General features: G+C 48.4%; 1 long non-coding RNA gene across 2 annotated transcripts; it reads right to left on the bottom strand.

The window, feature by feature from the left end:
- Positions 368 to 17,934, bottom strand: LOC100626276. Of its 2 annotated transcripts, none has more exons than XR_131319.4 (3): positions 17,605 to 17,934; positions 6,125 to 17,299; positions 368 to 5,626 (listed from the first exon to the last, which is right to left on the bottom strand). It is a non-coding gene; the product is annotated as an uncharacterized LOC100626276 (long non-coding RNA). The 2 variants fall into 2 exon arrangements; XR_002346456.1 differs by having other exon boundaries at positions 368 to 5,041.

Below are 18,749 nucleotides of genomic sequence, written 5' to 3'. Positions count from 1 at the left end.
TGGAATATGTTTCCTTCTAGCTGGGCACTATTTTAAGACTGGAGATGGTCCTTAAAAAAAATATATATATAGGAGTTCCCGTCGTGGCGCAGTGGTTAACAAATCCGACTAGGAACCATGAGGTCGCGGGTTCGGTCCCTGCCCTTGCTCAGTGGGTTAACGATCCGGCGTTGCCGTGAGCTATGGTGTAGGTTGCAGACGCGGCTCGGATCCCGAGTTGCTGTGGCTCTGGCGTAGGCCAGTGGCTACAGCTCCGATTCGACCCCTAGCCTGGGAACCTCCATATGCTGCGGGAGCGGCCCAAAGAAACAGCAAAATGACAAAAAAAAAAATATATATATATATATATACACATACACACACATTCATAGGTTTATACATTTCTTTGCTCACGTGCCTAATTATTTCATTAGGAAATAAGGGGAGATGTTAAGGCACACTTGGAAGATTAGGGATGACAGCAAGTACACAAAGGAGATAGGACATTCTCAGCAGGGGGAAGAGCTTGAGCAAAGACCCCTAGGGCTAAGGAGCATCTCCTGGTCTGAAAATGTTGAGAGCTATAACAATACATAAGACCCTGCTTTCTTTCAAAGCCCTCCAGTTTCAAAACCACTTCCATCCATGGTGCAATATCCACCCTCTTGGATGTCCTGGGCTGTGATGTGCAGGACTCCTCCTCAGGGACCAACCAACTCTTCCAGAATCCTGGCTTATATCTAGGCAGCTGCAACCCATAGACCAATTCCTCTAAAAACCCAGGCGGCCATAAAGGGCTGGCAAATATTTTAAATTTAAAAGCTAAAAGCTATTACCTATCTGAAAACTAATATTACTGTAATTTTGGTTCATAAAGTCATATTACAGTTTCTACGTAATTTGAGACTAATGCACTAAAAAACAACAATTACTTTGGTTTTAGATGCATAGTGTAAAAACGTAATTTTTGATATCAATAACTGATAAGTAATAGGTATAGCATATATATAAAAGGAAATGAGAAGGGAATTAAAACATTTCACTACAGAAAATCCCCAACTAAACAGAAAAGACAGTAATGTAGGAAATGAGGGACACAAAACCTGTAAAGCATGTAGAAAACAAAAGCAAAATGATAGGAGTAAGCCTTATTATTAGTGATATCATTAAATGTAAGCAAATTAAACTCAACAATGAAAACGGAGAGATTGGCAGAATGGATTAAAAACCATGACCCAACATATACTAGTTACAAAAGACTCGCTTTATATTCAGACACAGATAGTTTGAAAGTGAAAGGATAGAAAAAATAGATCATGCAACTAGAAACCAGAAGAGAGTGGGAGTGCCTCTATTAATAAAAGATTGAATACAGCATGAAGCTATGACAATTACAAACATTTACGCACCTAATAACAGGCCATCAAAATACATGAGGCAAACATGGACAGAACTGAAGGGAGAAATGGACAGGTCTATAATCATGACAGGAGCTATGAATTCTTCATCTTCTGTAATGGGTAAAATTGTCAGAAGGAGGTGAGGAAACAGAGGACTCGAACAACACATGAAACCAGCTGGATCTAACAATGTACACAGAATGCTTTACATCTGACATAACAACAGAATATGTGTTCTTAAGTGCACATGAGACATCTTCCAGGATAAGACCATGTGTTAGGCCACAAATTAAGTCTCCACAGATTTATAAAAATATTATACAAAGTATCTTCACAACAAGATTTTGTTAAAAATTAACAACAGGAGGAAAACTGGAAAATTCGCAAACTTGTGGGAATCAAACAAACACACTCCAAACAACCAATGGATCAAAGAAGACGTCACCAGGGAAATTAGAAAATGTTTAGAGACAAATGAGACAAGAACACAATATGCCAAAACTTAGGGGACACAGCAAAAACAGATCCCGTTTGGTTTATTCAAAGCCACAGAGATAGTACATTGAGAATGTGGGATTTAAACCCAAGTCTGTGAGAACCAAAAGCACATGATTTTTCCATTAACTCATCATAGGCTGTGTGTGTGTGTAGAAAAAAAGGGGGAGGGGAGGGGTGAAGGAGTTTGAAAGAACAAGGGTGAGTTCTATGCTCTTACTGTCCCTGATGATGGGGGAGATGGTGCTAAGACACCGATTGCACAGTTACTCGTCTGTCTCATCCATTTTTAGCATCTGCCCCTGCTCATCAGCCGGTTTCCCAGACCAGGTCAGCTCTCCTATTACACATCCACCCTCAGAGTCCCTGTATTTCCCTTCCTAGCTCGTATTGCAGCAGTGACTCAGTTACCCATGTCATCATTTCTTCAACCCTTCTCTCCCTCACTAGACTGCCCCATGAGGCCAGGGCCTGTGTCTTTTGGTCACCACGACATCATTTTGCACTTCGCAGAGGGGCTGCAGAAAGTGGGTGCTTGGAATAATTTGTTAAATAGACAGATGGTTGGATGGATGGACACACGGATGGATGCTTGGTTGGACCGGTGAATCTCACCTCACTGGAGACCTGACATGTGCAGTGAGCCAGGGCCCCAGGCCTGGGCTCTGGGTCGAGCATCCCAGCAGACCACGACTACCTCTCTGTCCCCAAACCCTGCCCATGTGGTGAGTCATCCAGATTCTGAAAACCGCATGCTGCTTTCCACAATGAGGCTGCCCAGAAGGGCCCTTCCAGGCCTCAAGGGGTGTCAGGAAAACTTTGCTCACACGCACCATTACAGCCAGCCCCTTATCACTGCTATTTCTTTGATGTGCTCCTGGTGAGTCAGGGCTGCTCTCGCTGCCTCAGTGCTGTTCCTGTTTCAGCAGCTCTCTGACACTTTTAAACGAAAGTCGGAAGTGGCAGGCTGCGTCTTTCGGCTAAGACTGCAAACAGTCCTTTGCTTTGATTACTCTTTGATTTGATTATAAACGGACTTGGGGTTGAAAGGGACAATGATGTCAAAGGGAAGATGGTGGGACCCTCCCACCTATGGCAAAAGAAGGGAAACCATCCCCAATGCCTCCTTTTCTCGAGCAGGTCTAATGTATGCACCCCCATTCTGGTCAAATGAGGGTCTGGTGTTTCCTGACACACCTTGCACTCGCTTCCTTTCATACCTACATGTTTCCTCCTGCCCAGAGTGCCACTCAGACTCCCATCTCCACCGCTTGTGGCGATCCCATCTCCAGATCCCATCCAAATACCACACAGCCTCCTGGGCTCCACTCAGTTGCTCCTTTCTCCTCGGAGCCTCTTCTGATCACTGCGCCCCCCCCCCCCCCATCTCCTGACCTGCCTTTTCACATTCACTTCCCATATGGCGATGACTCATGTAACTCTCTAATGACGGTATGCATTTTGCAATGCTTTGTTGCAATTTCAAGGAAGAAAGCTGGGGTGTCTTGGGACAATGGCACTGGTGAATCCACCTCAGCTCTGTTCTTATCTGATCTCAGAGAAGTCATGACTCTCCATTTGTTCATCCTTGAAATTGGGGGCTTTTGGGGGATAGTTTTGAATATGAAGTAAGAGGATGGTCATAAGGCTGCTTATATAACTGTACGATGGTTTGTGTGTGTGAGGCGTGATCAGTACCCAGCATTTCCAGCATCATCACCACCACTGGCATCGTTACATTGCTGTTTCACATGTGTTACCTTCCAAACTAGGTGTGAGCTTCTCATGGTTAGGGACCCCCCTTCCCACACCTGGCACCAGGCTACACACACTGTTGATATCCAGTGGCCATTTCTTAATCAGCTGCTAAACTCCAAGGAAAACAAATCTAAGGGAGAAGAAGGTATTTGACAAAGTCTTTCAGGGTGTATCCTTTTTTACTTCCTTTGTCTAAAAAAGGACAAATGGAAAACAAGGACATTATGAAAGTCAGACACTTCCCTGCCTAACAAAGATGGTATGGGACATGTTTGCCATAGTCCCTGACCACACAAGGGCACTTCCAAATTCAGAGTCTCATCCAGCCTTTAAGAATCCTGAGAGGGCCAGGGGAAGCAACCCATTAAACAGTCAAGCAAAGCGAAGCCAGTAAAGCCAAGGGTCTCACTCACTCCACGGCAAAGCAGTGAGTCATCAATAAAATGCACCCTGTGAAGCAGGTTCCTGGCCTTGGCCTTGGCCCTTTTCACGGGGATGCTCATCCCAAGGAAAGAGAATTTCCCTGGCATTAATTGAGAGAGAAATTTTGTCATCGTCACCATTCCTTATGGTGTCCTCGCAATGACCCATCAGCATCCCCACTCTACACATGAGGAGACTGAGGCTCTGGGAGGTGCGAGATGACCTGCCAAGGTCAGAGCGAGGAGGTGGGGCCAGGCCCTCACTTCCCACTCCCCACTGAGCACAGTCTCGGCCTTCGGGCTGAGCTGCCATCCGGGCTACGAATCTCTCCCCATGTTCTCTGGTCCCCGCCCCCCTTCGCGGGAAGTTCGGGTCAACCACATCCTGCCGCGTCCTTGCAGACAAGATAATGATCCTCACCACCACCCTTCTCTGTCCCACCACAGCCCAGCCCAGAGAAGGAGACGGGCTCCCTTGACGCTGCTGCCATCCCCTGAACATCAGAGCCTCAAGAGGCCACATTCTCCGCTCCTTGGAGCGTCCTCCTCCAGAGACATCTGGGACATGTGCTAATAGTCCAAAGTCCCCAGGCCACCTCTGGAATGTGCAACAATGGGCCCAAAGTGGGGGGCCTAGGAATCTGAATTGTAAAGCCTGCTCTCATTTGATTCAAAGAGTTAACCCAATTTATTGAAACAAAATGTCTTTATTAAAGTATAGTTGATTTACAGTGTTCCGTCAGTTTCTGTTGTACAGCGAAGAGACCCCATCATACATATGAGAAAAAGAATGTATATGTATCTTTGTGGAATCGGTGTCTTTAACCAGCACCCTTCATCCTTCAGTGAGTGTTCAGGTTTGGGAAGCTGATGGTCCAGCCCTCTCATTTTCCAGAGAGGCAAACTCAAGTCCTGAGAGGAGGAGAGACTTTGCCCTCCCAGTCCAGCTGTGCCGAACAGGTCGCCTCTTTGGCGTGTTTGTTGAATCTGTTAAAAAGGGACCACTGAATACTATGGAATTCACCCTTCATCATTAGGGAAGCAGGTTGGAAAAGCTAATTAAGCCAGCTTGGGATCTGACACATCCAGCTCCACATAAGCAAAAGGAATGAAACTTTGCAGAGGGTGAGAAAGGCATTTGGAGACCCTCCAGACACACTCCCAGCGTTCAAGGATGAATCCTCAAGGAGACAATTTGGAAGGCACCTTCTTGGAGTGATCCAGAACCGGCCGCCCGTCCAAAAGTATTAACACATTAGTTCAGAAGTAGGCAAACTACTGCCTGCAGGTCAAATTTGGCCTGCTGCCTGTTTCTGTGAAGTTTCACTGGAACATAGCCACCCCCATTTGTTTATGTGTTGTTTGTGGCTGCTTTGCTTTGGTGCTAAAATGGCAGAGTAAAGCCTAAAATATTTACTATCTGGCCTTTTACAGAAAAAGTTTGCCAACCCCTGCCTGAGCCCATCAATCACCCAGCGAAGTTTCATTCCTGTGGCTGTTCCAGAAGGTCTCTGGTTTTCCCACTCCTGTATCACAGCACCTAGCAGCACAGTGCTTGGCATATTGCAGGTACTAGGGGAAAAAAAAGCTGTTAAAGGAATGAACCATTGCAATAAGCTATTTTACTTCATACAAATGAGAAAAGCACAGCTCTCAGAAAAGTTAAAGTGTATAGTCAAAGGTCTCAGGGTAGACAGTGCTAGGATTAGACTGTCTTGATCCACAGTCGTCTTTTTCCCTATAAACTTGAAGCAGGGGTCAGAGATAAGCTTGCGAGAAACCTGCAGAAATGGGGCCAAGATTCGATCTTTTGGAAGAAAGGGGCTGGAGAAGTAGGAAGGCCCTAGGAAGGAGGAAAAATTCATCTGAAGGGATAAGGAGACCCTGCTGCTGCTAGGAACATTGCTGCCTGAGATTATACAGAGCTAATTCAGACTATGGTGTCAGCTTCTTTCTGGACCTACTTTCCTCTTAACTAAAGGTGAGCAATGGAGCTTTTCCACCTTTAGGCAAAAGAGAGCTCTTCGAGGAGTACAGACAGGGGAGATAAAATGGAATCTCCATGCTTACCAGAATACAATTCAAAAAGAGCCAGGTGCTGGCCTCAGTGGCGGTGAGTACCCAGCGGCATCCACAGGGAGCCCAGTCAGCTGTTTGGCAGTGGGGCTGTGGTGGCTACACCCACTACAGGAAGAACTCTGGGCCTGTGACCACGAAGCCCCTCCCAGATCTGAGGGGCTCACCCTAACCACATGCCTTGAGTGAGCCCTGACACCCTCCCTTTCCAGCTCACTGAGAGATATTCAAGGCACGGACCTGCTCTCTTGAATCTGATGAGAGCTGGCTTTGTGAGTGTCATTTGGCCCAAATAGTCATAGAAAGTAGGGAATCCTTTAGGTTAACTGATTGGAACCCTTTGTTATCATTCCCCCCAAAAAACCATACCCACAAAGTTCTGTTGACAACTCAGTCTCTGTTTTCTTTCAAGTCGAGTGAGAACAGAAAATGGAAAGCCAGAGATTCAATTTTATGGGGGTTTTCTCCCCCCCCAACCCTTTGCAGTTATATTACTTACAACAAATTCTCCAGAAAGTTGGTGAACTATCTGATTCTTTCCCATGCACTCAACTTAGCTGAGGAAGAAGCAACTCGATTTTTTTTTTTTTTTTTTTTTTGCCCTCATATTCCATTGCCTTGTGGAATAACAGTTGCACTCTTCAATTAGAGTAAGAGGAACAGGTTGAGAGCAAACACAAGTAACGCTTGATAAGCACACACAGCTCGACGGATGGGAACAGATGTGCCCAGGGAAAACTGAAGAATACCCGCGAGCTTCAGGGGTTTGGTGTGTCCTGGGCACAATGCGTGCCGAGGGGCATGGAAAGCCTCAAGCAATCTGGCAGGGTGGTTAATGGGAGAATGTTTAAGAGGGTTCTGCTCTTTGATCACATATGCCACAGCCCTTTTTCACATGCAGCCCACTGTCCTGTGTAAGCCTCAGGAGCCTCAAAGAACATTTTCGTGGCGGCAACGTGAGGATCAGGGATGTTAAGAGACTTTTTCAAAGACAAAGCACAGCGCTTAGCTCTTTGCGTCTGTACCATTGGAGCCCAACACAGAGTGGACCCTTGGAAAAAAACAGAAAAAAAGAAAAACAAAAAACACTGTTTATGGGACAGACGCAAGAGAGCAGGGCCCAAACCCAGGGAGATGTGCTTTGAGAGCCCAGGTTCCTCCAGCTCCCTTCTAAAACGCATGTGAGAGGCATACTCTTTGCTGAGCTCAGTGTCCCTCTCAGCACTCGTGCAAAGATGGTCCTCTTTATTGCTTCTCACCTACAGAGGGTTTTGTGCTTCTGAATTCTTAGTCTTCTCCCCACTTTTCCCCTGGGGGGAGGGGGGGAACAACTAACTCATTCTGTCTCCTGTGGTGTTCCTGCTAGATTCTCCTGCGAAGTGCTCTTGGAAGAAATAAGGGTTACACCAAGCCCCTCAGCGGGAGGCTGGCTCAGCTGAGCACTCCAGCCCTTGGCATCCACCTCCTCCCTAACTTCCAACTCCAAGACTTTCCACACTCATGCAAAACATCCTGGCCTGTCTCCCCACCAGCTCAAGGGGAAACCCTAAACCTCAAAGTGAAAATAAGAGGCCCATTTGCCCCAGGAAATTAGACACAAACAAGCCTGGGGTGAACCGCTGGGCCAGAACAGTTTCTCTGGATTAGTCATGGGGTTACCCACTGGCGAACGTCCCCCCACCCCCACCCACCCCAGCAAGCCCTTGAGCCCCAGCTCATGTGGAAGGCCGGCCTGGCGGGTCACAAGCATGGCCAGAAGAACAGGGCTGGAGAGGGGATGTGGGGGCAGGGGAACATGGCCGAGGAAACCACAGTGACCTTCCACCTGGGTGGGGCTTCTCTTTTCTTCTTTTAACCTCCTGCTAAACTGTTCGAAACTGCTTGTCAGCACCTCCGCTTCCTTCCTGCCAGCGCCAGCCTCTCGGAGATCTTTACCCGCTTCATAAGGGGGTGATAGTGCCCCAACCCCATCTTCACTCTCTTGGCAGAGGCGACAATGTCCCCGCGGCTTATCTCTCAGCAAATATTTATTAAAGCCTGTTTTCCAGCAGGTACGCGTTAACAATGGAGCTAATGGTTAGGAAGGCAAAGACATCCAATAATTGCTGGATAATACACTCACCCTGCCAGTGGCAGGAGTTTCTATTTGCCTCATCGCTGTACAGTCAAGACCAGGAACAGTGCCTGGTATATGCCAGGCGTGCAACAAGTGTGTGTTAAATGAATGATCGACAGACACAGCGAATTGCAACGGTCATGCTGAGTGCAAGAATTAAGCATACTCTGTGGTCATGAGAATGTGTCATGGGTCACCTTTGGGGCCTGGGAAGGCTTCTTTGCAGAAATGATGGCCCAGCTGAGACTGAAGGAGTGCGCAGAAACAGGCTAGAAGGACGGCTCGGCCAGTGAGGGTCCAGATGAAGCCCTGAGGGGCTGACTGGAGGAGGTGGCTAGAGTGGAGGATGGGTGGGACAGGAGGGTTGGTGTCAAGGTGACTCTGGAAAGGACAGCAGAACAAGCCTGGCAGGATGAGGAGAGGACTCGCCAAAGCACATTCTGCAACAAATGATGTGGTCCAACCACACGGGCATCACAAATTGAGATGCCTCTAGAATAACACATTTGGGAGTATCTAGGTATACGGGACAATGGGGAGCTGGAGAAGTCCCCTCAGCAGTGGCTGAAGTTTAAGCTGATGTTTTTCCAACCTACTACAAGTTTACCTTCACATCATTACATAATGGGTTCCACTTAACAAATACCAACATTACTTGACCACGTGCCAGATGCCCTGCTAAGTGCTTTGCAAACATTCAATCATTTCATCCTCACAATGACCTCTTGACATTGGTGCTGTAATTGTCATGTTTAAAAGATGAGGCAATGGCAGTGGGGAGTTCAAGCTGAGACCATGGATGGAAGAAACAGAATCTTCTTCAATTCCTATGGGGGCACAGAGGGCTCCCCAAACCTCCATTGCCCTGTTGGAGAGTGGGAGAAGGCTGGCCCAGGAGCTGCAGTGGGGGGTGACTGAGGGAAGCCAGGTGGGTCAGTCAACTGTCAGGGGATGCACAGCGCCAGTGGCAGAAAGAGATGGTGCTCTGTGCCGTGGTGGCAATCCTGGCATCTCTTGGCATCCTCTTATGAATCCTTCTCTTTCTCCACCATTGGATCACCTGCTTTATGGCTCCCACATCTGCCTCTTTCTCGGTGGAGTCCTTCATTTTAGCAGAACACCCCCTCCCGTAGCATCATGGGTCCGGGAAAATGGAAGGCAGATTTGGGAGGAATTTGCATTTTTTAAAATGTCTTAGAACCTCTGCTGGAGTGTTATTTGGCTGAGTGTAAACTCTACATTGCAGATCACATTTCTTCAGAATTTTGAAAATGTTGCTTCTTTGCTTCTAGTTTTCAGTGCTGCAACTGGGAAGCCCACACTTGATTCATAGTTTGGCTGGGTATAGAATCTGAGGGCATAAATTGGCTTCTAGGACTGTTGTTGAGAAATCCAGCATTATCCCATACCCTGATCCTTTATACATGTCTTGTTTTTGCTTTTTATTTTTTCCTTTCCGGAAGTTTTCAATATTCTCTTTATCCTGGTATTCTAAAATTTCACAATAATCTGCCTTGATGTGGGTCTTTCTGTCATATGCTATGTAAAGCATGTGGTGGATTCAAACAAAGAAACTCATGATTTCAGTTCTGGGAATTTTATTTCGGTATTATTTCCTTGAATATTGCCTCCCCTGTGTTGTCTCCATTTTTCCCCCCTCTTTTTGGAACTCTTACTATTTGGATGCTGAATATCTGAAGATGGATCCTGCAATTTTCTTATCTTTCCTATTTTCAGTCTGTTTATCCTTTTGTTTTACTTTTGGAGAGTTGGCCTCATGTTCCAAATGTTATATAAAACTTTGGGGGGAGTCTGTTAATTTTCATTTTCAGGAGCTCTATTTCTTTTTACAATCTGCTTTTGGTTTTTTGGGTGCCATAGCTTCCCTCTGATGATACTATTTTTTTTTGTCTTTTTTTTTTTTTTTTTTTTTTTTTTTTGTCTTTTCTTGGGCAGCTCCCATGGCATACGGAGGTTCCCAGACTAGGGGTCTAATCAGAGCCATAGCCGCTGGCCTGTGCCAGAGCCACAGCAACGCAGGATGCGAGCCGAGTCTGCAACCTACACCACAGCTCATGGCAACGCTGGATCTTTAATCCACTGAGCAAGGCCAGGGATCGAACCCGCAACCTCATGGTTCCCAGTCGGATTCGTTAACCACTGCGCCATGATGAGAACTCCAATATTATAATTTTTGAAAGTCCAAACATACTTAAAATGGGTCATTAAAGATCAGACAAAAAGTTCTGTGGGGTTGCCTGAGGCTTGTTAGTGGAGATCCCCTTCCAGGTGATCACACGGGGAACTAACGCTTTCACTGAGGGACCCTCAACCATCAGGAATAACCCCGCTTTGTAGATGGGGGGTGGGGAGCAGTCACTGAGAAAATAAGCCACTCGCTCAAGTTCACACAGTGAATGGGTGTAGCTGAATTCAAACCAAGAATGCCTCACTCCAGGTCAGTGTTCTAAACCACCAGGTGACACTACCCCACGGAGGGGCAGCAGCTGGTGTTTACCAGGTGCTTTCTGTATCCCAGACACTCTTTTAAGCCCCTGAAAGCAGGATATCAATTTACGAAAGCCCACGGAAGTAGGTACCATGATTAGACCCACTATTGAAAAGCATCTGAGACACAGGAAAGTGAAACAACGAACTCAAGACCACAGCTGGCAAGTGTCAGAGGCAGGACACAGTCCAAGGCAAGCTGGCCCTGGCGCTGTCTCTGCTTGGTCTCCCAGAGCCTCAGTTTCCCCATCTGAAAACTTGCCCATGGGATTCCTAACCCCAGAGTTATTTTGAGGTTGCAATGAGAGTATACATGTAAGAAATATGTATGTAACAGAGCCTCAACAAATGCTATTTTCATTTTTTTTTAATTCTCTCCCTCCCACCCCCTCCCCAGGGTTTAGTTTCTTTAAAATCAGCAGCTTCAGCGTGCAGCTCCCATGGGTTTCTCCTGGCTCTCAGCTCTGTGTTTGCAAGAGCTGGCCTGCAAAGTTACAGGGCCCAGCTCAGAGGAGCAAGATGGGGTGGGGGTGGGGCTGAAGGTGGGTGGCACCAAGGCCTCGGGGATAGAGGGAGCAAAAAAATCCAGAGGTGGAGGTGACATGGCCTGGGCTCTGGCCCAGAGCATCACTCCTGTGTTCCTGAGTAGCTGTGAAGTTCAAGTAACAGACTCCAACCGACACATAAAAAGGAACACATGTAACCACTTACAAGCCAATTAATATCGGAGTGGGGGGAAAGCCACAGGGGCAGGAGGCCGCTGGGGTTGAAGTGAGCAAAAGAATGATGGCCGTGCTTCCGGCCCTCCGGCTGAAATGGGCTATTATGTGTCATCAGGAAACTTAAGAAGCGGGGAAAAAACAACCTCTGATCAAAGTCCCTTTTGTCAACTTCTAACAGATTAATAGATGACAGATTTTGCACTTAGAGCTCTGCGGCAAGGTCAAGGGCAGTGAAACGGAGCTTGTTGGGACTTTTTTCTTCTCTCCTTCAGCTTCTAGGCTGCAGAACTCATCACTCGGGTAGCCTGGCTGCCTGAAAGGGCTCTAAGAAGGTCTGCCTCCCCCAGGGCTTTTTTGGGGGGTGGAGGTGTGGTGATCCCTTTCAGGGCTGACCAGCCAGGCTTGTCTCCCACCCATAGCCACTTACTTGCTCAGGCTCCCGCTTGCAGGCTCTCCCTCATCATGCCACCGCCCCCAGCTCTCCTGTTATGGACTCATGGTGGCCCTCCCTGGACCACAGAAGAAAGACACACTTCATTTCTACAGGTGGCTTCTAAGTCCCTCTGTGATTTGGCCTCGCCTCCAGGACCCTGATGCGTTCCTGTCAGTCACATCAGATTCCTTGTGGCTCCCCAAATCCCCCTCGACCTCTGCCTCCATATCTTGGCCTTCCTTGTCACCCTTTTCATTCTCCTGTCAACTTCCTATACATCCACCAAGGCTGTGCCAGCATCAACTCCTTTGGGAAGCTGGTTTTGACCCCCCTGCCCTCCCAGCCCAAGGAGATGCTCTATCCTCTGTGACTCCTGACTCTTCAAACACACAGCCTTTGGCATTGACCTTGTTGTTGGGTCTCTGTCTGCTCAGAAGCTCATCAGCCCCACGTGGCTGTTTGCAGAGACCCGTGTGCTGCCTGGCATGGAGCTGGGGCTTCCTGTTGAATAGAGATAGGAACATGATAGATGATTCACCAAGGTGTGAGGGGATGAGGAGGAAGACCCTAATGTCACCCTAATAACCCCCACCTCTGGCAGGACTGGTGACTTGCTCCTGATCAGCAGGCTTTGGTAAAGGTGATGGGATGACACTCCCAGGATTTGGTTCTATTGTATGGCAAGGGTGTTAGGTTCTGCATCCCATGACGATGTTGCTTTAGCGAGAGTTCCGTGCCAGCAGACTGGAATGAGAGATTCTCTTTGCCCACTGGATGAAGTTAGTGGCTGTGTTGAGGAAGCCCATATGGCAAGGAACTGTGGGTGGGCAGCTCTAGGATGGCCTCCAACTCCCCACCAGCCAGGACAGGGCCCTCGGTCATATGGCCACAAGGAAGTGAATTCAGCCACAGCCTGAATGAGCTTGGAAGTGGGAATCTTCCCCAGCTGAATCTGCTGATGAGAATGCAACCCAGCCAAGACCTTGGATGCAGTTTTGTGAGATCTGGTGCAGAGGACTCAGCTAAGCCATGCTTGGTCTCCTGACCCATGGCAACTGAGATGATAAATGTGTGTGTTGATTCAAGTTGCTCCATTTGTACTACTTTGCTACTCAGCATTTAAAAAACTGATAGAGGGATCATTCTTAGAGGTGCATTCTTTTGGATCTGCAAGTCCCAAATAATCTTGGGGAAATTTAGTTTCACTCTAATCAGTCGAAGCCTTGGCAAGAAATTTCCACCAGCTAACTCACAGCAAGACTCCAGAACAAGGGCTTGGAGAGCGAAAGTGGGGTCAGGTCCAGAGAAAGAAAGAGACTTAGAAAGATGAGAAGCTACAGACAGGGAACAGGAAGAGCCCTGGGCCTGAAATCAGGGCCTGGGTTCCAGCCTCTGCAGATGGTTTGCTGGTAGGCTTTGGGCAAAGCAGACCCTGTCTGGGCCTCCATGATCTCATCTACAATCCAAGTGGTGTGAACAGTTTGAGCTCCACAGCTCCCTCCAGCTCTGGCATTTCGAGTCGATGACAGTTCAATTTTGCCAAGGAACTCTATTTTAGAGCATGCTCAGGCTTTCACTTGTTCATTCACTCATTCCGAGTAAGTTACTTTCCCTTTTCAAAAACTTTTAGAACTACGTCACCATGTAAAACACACATTTACTAACACCATTCAAAAAAGAGAGACACAATGAAGTAGGGGGAAGAGAAAGCTACGCCAGAATCCCAGGTCCTAATTGACATCTGTTTGGATCACTTGCCTTCCCCCTCCCCTCTCCCCCTTCCCCTCATTTCCTATGTAGAATATATTCCAAGAGCTTAGGGTAGGGCTAATCTGACCCCTCTTCTACCTATAGGATAGTCACATGGCCCAGGCTTGGCCAATCAGAGTACGTCAAGACTCTGGCCACTGTGATTGGTTCAAAAATGCACATATGCGCCAAGCAGGAGGTGCCAGAACCTCCTCCAAATGGCCTTTGCTGACAGAGCTGGTGGAAAAGACCCTCTTTCTGGTGGGGCTGCCAAGCCTATCGCATATAAGTTTGGGGCAGTTTGGGGCTGCCTTGTGCAGAAAGCCAATTTGAGATCCAGAAAGGGAGCCCTGGGAAACCTGAGTCCCTGAATTCAACCATCCCTCAAATCCACTTACTTGACGTGATAGATTATCTTTCTACTTCAAGTAGTTGGGGTTGGGGTTCTGCCACTTGTAACCAAAAGCATTTTTAACAAACATAGATAGTTATTTCAACTGAGCATATAATTTGGCTCTGGGCTTCTTGGAAGCCAAAGCAAAAAGGGAACCACATTGCATCACAAAGCTCTCCTCTGGTAGCACAAACCCAAAGTGCCAAGAAAGAGCCTTTGCTCCAGTGCTCAGGCCTTTTTCTCATGGTCTTTTGTGCCGGTGGCCCAGATCGACATCTTCACAGCTGTTTCAGAAATGACGCAGAAACATTCCTCATGCGGCTGGCTGCCTTTTGGACTGAATCTCAACGCAAGACCAGCCACAAAGGCAGCATCAGCCAGCACTCCGGAAAGCTCTCCTAGGCCTTCACCCAGAAAGGCAAATGGGCCACGAGGCTTGGGGTCCAGCCATCAATTGTCCCTGGCCCCTCCTTCCTTGTCCCCAGGAACCTCTCCTGTAGCTGCCTCCCTGAGGTTTGACTGTAATCCGTCATTTCTTTGGTTGGAAGGTTGGTGTTTCCTTGCAAGGGACCACAAAGCCATATTACATTCAAAGTTAAATAAACAAACGTTTGAATCTGTGTTTTATTGGTTCCATACCATCTGCCATCTGGTTTGGGGGGAGCAAGGAAAACTGTGGTTTTGTTGGTTTTGTGTGTGTTGTTGTTGTTATTGGTTTGGGTTTTTTCCTTTCTTTTTTTTTTCTCTTTTTCCCTGTGAAAATTCTCTAAGGTTGAGCACTGGCAGCAGTACGGGCTGGTTAAAAGCCACCTAGTTTCCCGCATCTTAACTCAGAGCTCAATGTTGGAGGCTGGTCTGGGTCTCCCATCTGCTGCGCAGCCTGTTGTGTGAAAATGAGATCTATACATATGCAGGGCTCCACAGCCTGGCTCCCAAGATCTAAAGAATTGTTATGAGTGAACCACAAGAAGTGCTTATTTAATGTTGACAGGCTGCACCCAGACCAAAGGCTAGAGCAGGGCATATGGAAAGGGAACAGAGGAAGCCTGGTGTCTGAGCACCCCGGGGCTGTCAGGAAAAGCGGCTCCGCCTTCAAGACCCGGGGTTGCTGGAGAGCTGAGCCTGTAATGACTTGAAGGAGAAAATATGCCCCAGACACGGAGTGGGAAATATGCCCTGGCCTGCCTGGAATCTTTAATCTGGAAAATTAAATGGTTGGGAGTGGGGAGGGGGCACATTCCACCGTGGGGTTGGGGGGGTGGGGTGAGGGCCAACACCTCAGCCTTTCCTGTTGGCCCAGCTGTTTGGGGCCAGCAGAGCCTGGAGCTGCCGGAAAGGGGCGGGGTGGGGAGTTCTCTCAGTTTCCACGTCCACAAGTCTTAAACCAGGTCTCCAGTGTCCCCATCAGTAAAATAACAGACAGACTTGGGGATGGGTCCCAAGTGCTCAGGCCACAGGGCCAGGCAGGTGATAACAGTGAATGAGGCTGGCCAGGTGGGGATGAAGACACATATGCTCAAGGGCAGCAGGGACTCCACTGGCTCCTGGAATGGTGGGCCACTTAGGAGCCCAGCTCAGTGTGGCTAGATACCCCAAGTTCTCAGGAAAGGCCAGATTTTTTTTTTTTTTTTTTTTGAACACAGTGTTTCAATATGGCTAGCAATCACTTTTTCAAAAAAATACATATAATAAAACCTGTCCACAGGCCACACAAAGCCCCCAACTCTCCAGCTGGTGACCTCTGTGGAAGCACTCAAGGACAGAGTGTTTGGGGAAAGCCAGAGATGAGGCCTCTCCCCTGTCGTGACGAAGGGCAGGAAGGCCAGGCCAGGCAGGGTGTCCTGCCTGCCCCCGAACGGGCCTTGGATGACACAGAGATCCAGGTCCTTCAGACTTGGTGCACAGAGGCTCTGGGAAGGCCCCCCCCAGGAGGCCTCCTGAACCCTCTCCCCCAACAAGTGATGTGATGCCAGGGGCAGCCCAGCCATGCCAGTGACACAGTGCCTGTCCTGGGCACTCAAGCTTGGAGTGTCCCTGGTCTCTCTGCTTTGGGGACATTGATGGGAAAGAAATGAATTCTGTGTGTACATGTGTTGTCCCTGCTGCACACAGCCTCTGGGTGCCTACCATTTGGTCCACTCCCAGCCACCCCTTTTGTAGTTTCATGAGTTAGCAAGTTGGTGACTGGCACAAAGTGAGACACAGCCATTTAATCTCTTGCCAGACATTACCTCTCTTGGCACCACAGAGACCAGCCCTTACCGTCTCAGGAGCCAAGGAACTTCTGGTTGATTTTTTTTTTTTCCTGCTTTTGGTTATTGTTGTGTTTTCTTTCTAACTGGGGTGTGAAAAAGTCCTGAGTGCAGTTGAAATCCCTGATAAAGAAACACAATTCAGATTTTTCTCCCGTGACCAAGTCTGCAGATTTGTATTTCCAATAATGTAGCTGAAACAATGCAAAAATCCTCCTTTTTTTTCCTTTTTTTTGGGGGGGGGGTGCTTAATGAACATCAGTTATTCAGTGTGCAATTTTTTATACTATTCCACATGTTAAGGATAAACATACATTAAATTTTGATAAGATATTAAAAAGAAAGGCAGGAGCCCTGGCCACCATCTTGCTATGCAGTCTTGGTAAACCACTCACTCCTCTGATCTTTGGCTCCAACTGCCATATGGACGGGGGTGTTAGGTCCCCCTTCTCCTGCAGAGCGAGTGCTGCAGGGGTTGGGAAATTGGGAAAGGGGCGGCAGCGGGCGGAGGAGGAGGCAAGCATGTTACAAACCCCATCACCAAAAATTCACAGGCGAGCGGGCTCTAGGACACGGGCACAAAAAAACACACTGACCTGAAGTCCACTTGTAGAATCAAGAACAGCCTGTGAGCTGACAGGGGTGGAGGGTAGTCTTGCCACCTGCGGGTCTCAGAGTCTGGCATGACACTTGCACAGAGCCCAAATCCGGTCACTGTGGGTGCTCATGTAAGGATCAACTGGAACGGGTTGAATGGGCATCTCACATCTCTCCCAGCCCCTCAAGCCTTGTACCAACCCGTGAGGTAGGATGACGTAGACCCTGGTGGTCTCCAAAAAGAAGTGGGAAACTGAGGCCCAGCGAGGTGTGGAGGGTTGCCAGCGATGGGTTTGGAGAACTGCATCTGGATGCCAAATCTCCCCTTCCTCGAGAAATAATTGTCCTGTTGGAGCAGTGCCTCTCAATGACTTTCAGTGCATTCTGGGGCAGCCGGTCTGGAAGTAAAAAGTGTTCTCCAACAGATCTAGACAAACTTAAAGTAACTCACGAGCTGACTCACTGTTACGTGAGATCTGAATGAACACAAGATCCTGAACTAGAGGTAACGCCAGGCATCAACGACTTAAGAAAGTCTGTGTGGAAGACAAACTTAAAATGAAGAGAGTTCTATGGCTTCCTGAATTTTGTGTTACTTTCTGTGACTCGCATCCTTACGTGAATTTCCAAGGGCAATTCCCTCACCCAGCTCCCACCCAGCTCCCACCCTTCCAAGAGATGTACCCCATGAACCAACACTCACGGGGTGTCCACTGGCATCCAGCTGGGTCCCAGAACTTCTCGGCAGGTTGGGCAGGTCTGAGAGAGAGCCCTGGGCTCCTCTGGTGGACAGAAACCCCGGAGCCAGTAAAAGGCAAATAACTAACACACATGCACATTTGTACACACACACACACATGCAGGCACACACAGTGAGAGGAAACCACATGCAGTCTGGGCTGGCCCCAAGCTGAGGAAGAAACTTCGAAGAGTGACTACCCCGCTTGGTAAATCAAGATGTGGGATTCAAACCACTTCCTCCCCCAGCTTTGTGTTAGGAACATGTCATACCTGCTCTGGGGCAGTGTGTATGAGCCCGAGAGGGGGGAGTCACATCACCCTTCTGCGGATGCAAAGTGACTCAGAGGCCATGTGACTCACCCAGGGACGCAGCTAGTGAGAGGCGGGGCTGGGAGAGGCGTCCAGATCTGCTTCAACTACTGGAAGAGACCTCCGTGGACCCCACCCTCCAAGAGCCCCTGGATGCTGAGGTCCATAGACCCTGGGCCTTGGAGCTGTCCAGGCTGCTGCCCAGAATCAAGGGAGGGGCCATTTCCTATGCTTTCATCTGCCCCATCAATTCCAGCTGAGTCTGGGACAATCCCCACCCATTTCCTGGGCTCGTTTCCCCAGAAGGAGCTTCTGGAACATCCTCTAAGTGCTGCAGTCTTTCATCTGGTTAGACACCCCCTCAGGGGCTTAAATTAAAGCATAAGGCCCAGAAAACATCCCACAAAATCTTTGGTTGATGGCCAACAAGGAGACCTCTTTAGGCAGCAAATTTTTCTATCTTGGAAGCCCCACCTCTTCTTGCTCCCCCGCCCCTTCCCAGACAGGGAGGCAGGAGTCTTGCATCCTGGGGTCATAGGCTCTTTGGGTTAGGCACAGAAGTCCTCTGATCCACACTCCCTTAGGGGATTTCCATAGCCTCTACTTGGCCATCTCCTGCCAAAGGGAGCTCCCTACCACTCAGATAATCTTCTCAAAATTCAGAAAGCACAGACGCTGCCATGTGCTTCCTTAAAGGAGCTGGCACCTGCCTCCCTGTTCATGAGGACCCAAAATTCTCATGCTTCCCTGTGAGACCCACAAGAGAAAGCAAATGGTTCCTCAAAACTGCAGTCACAA

Source organism: Sus scrofa, chromosome 1 (assembly GCF_000003025.6).
Source record: "Sus scrofa isolate TJ Tabasco breed Duroc chromosome 1, Sscrofa11.1, whole genome shotgun sequence".
Lineage (NCBI taxonomy): Eukaryota > Metazoa > Chordata > Mammalia > Artiodactyla > Suidae > Sus > Sus scrofa.
The sequence above is the reverse complement of the archived record's forward strand: the minus strand, read 5'-3'. Positions and strand labels throughout refer to the sequence as shown.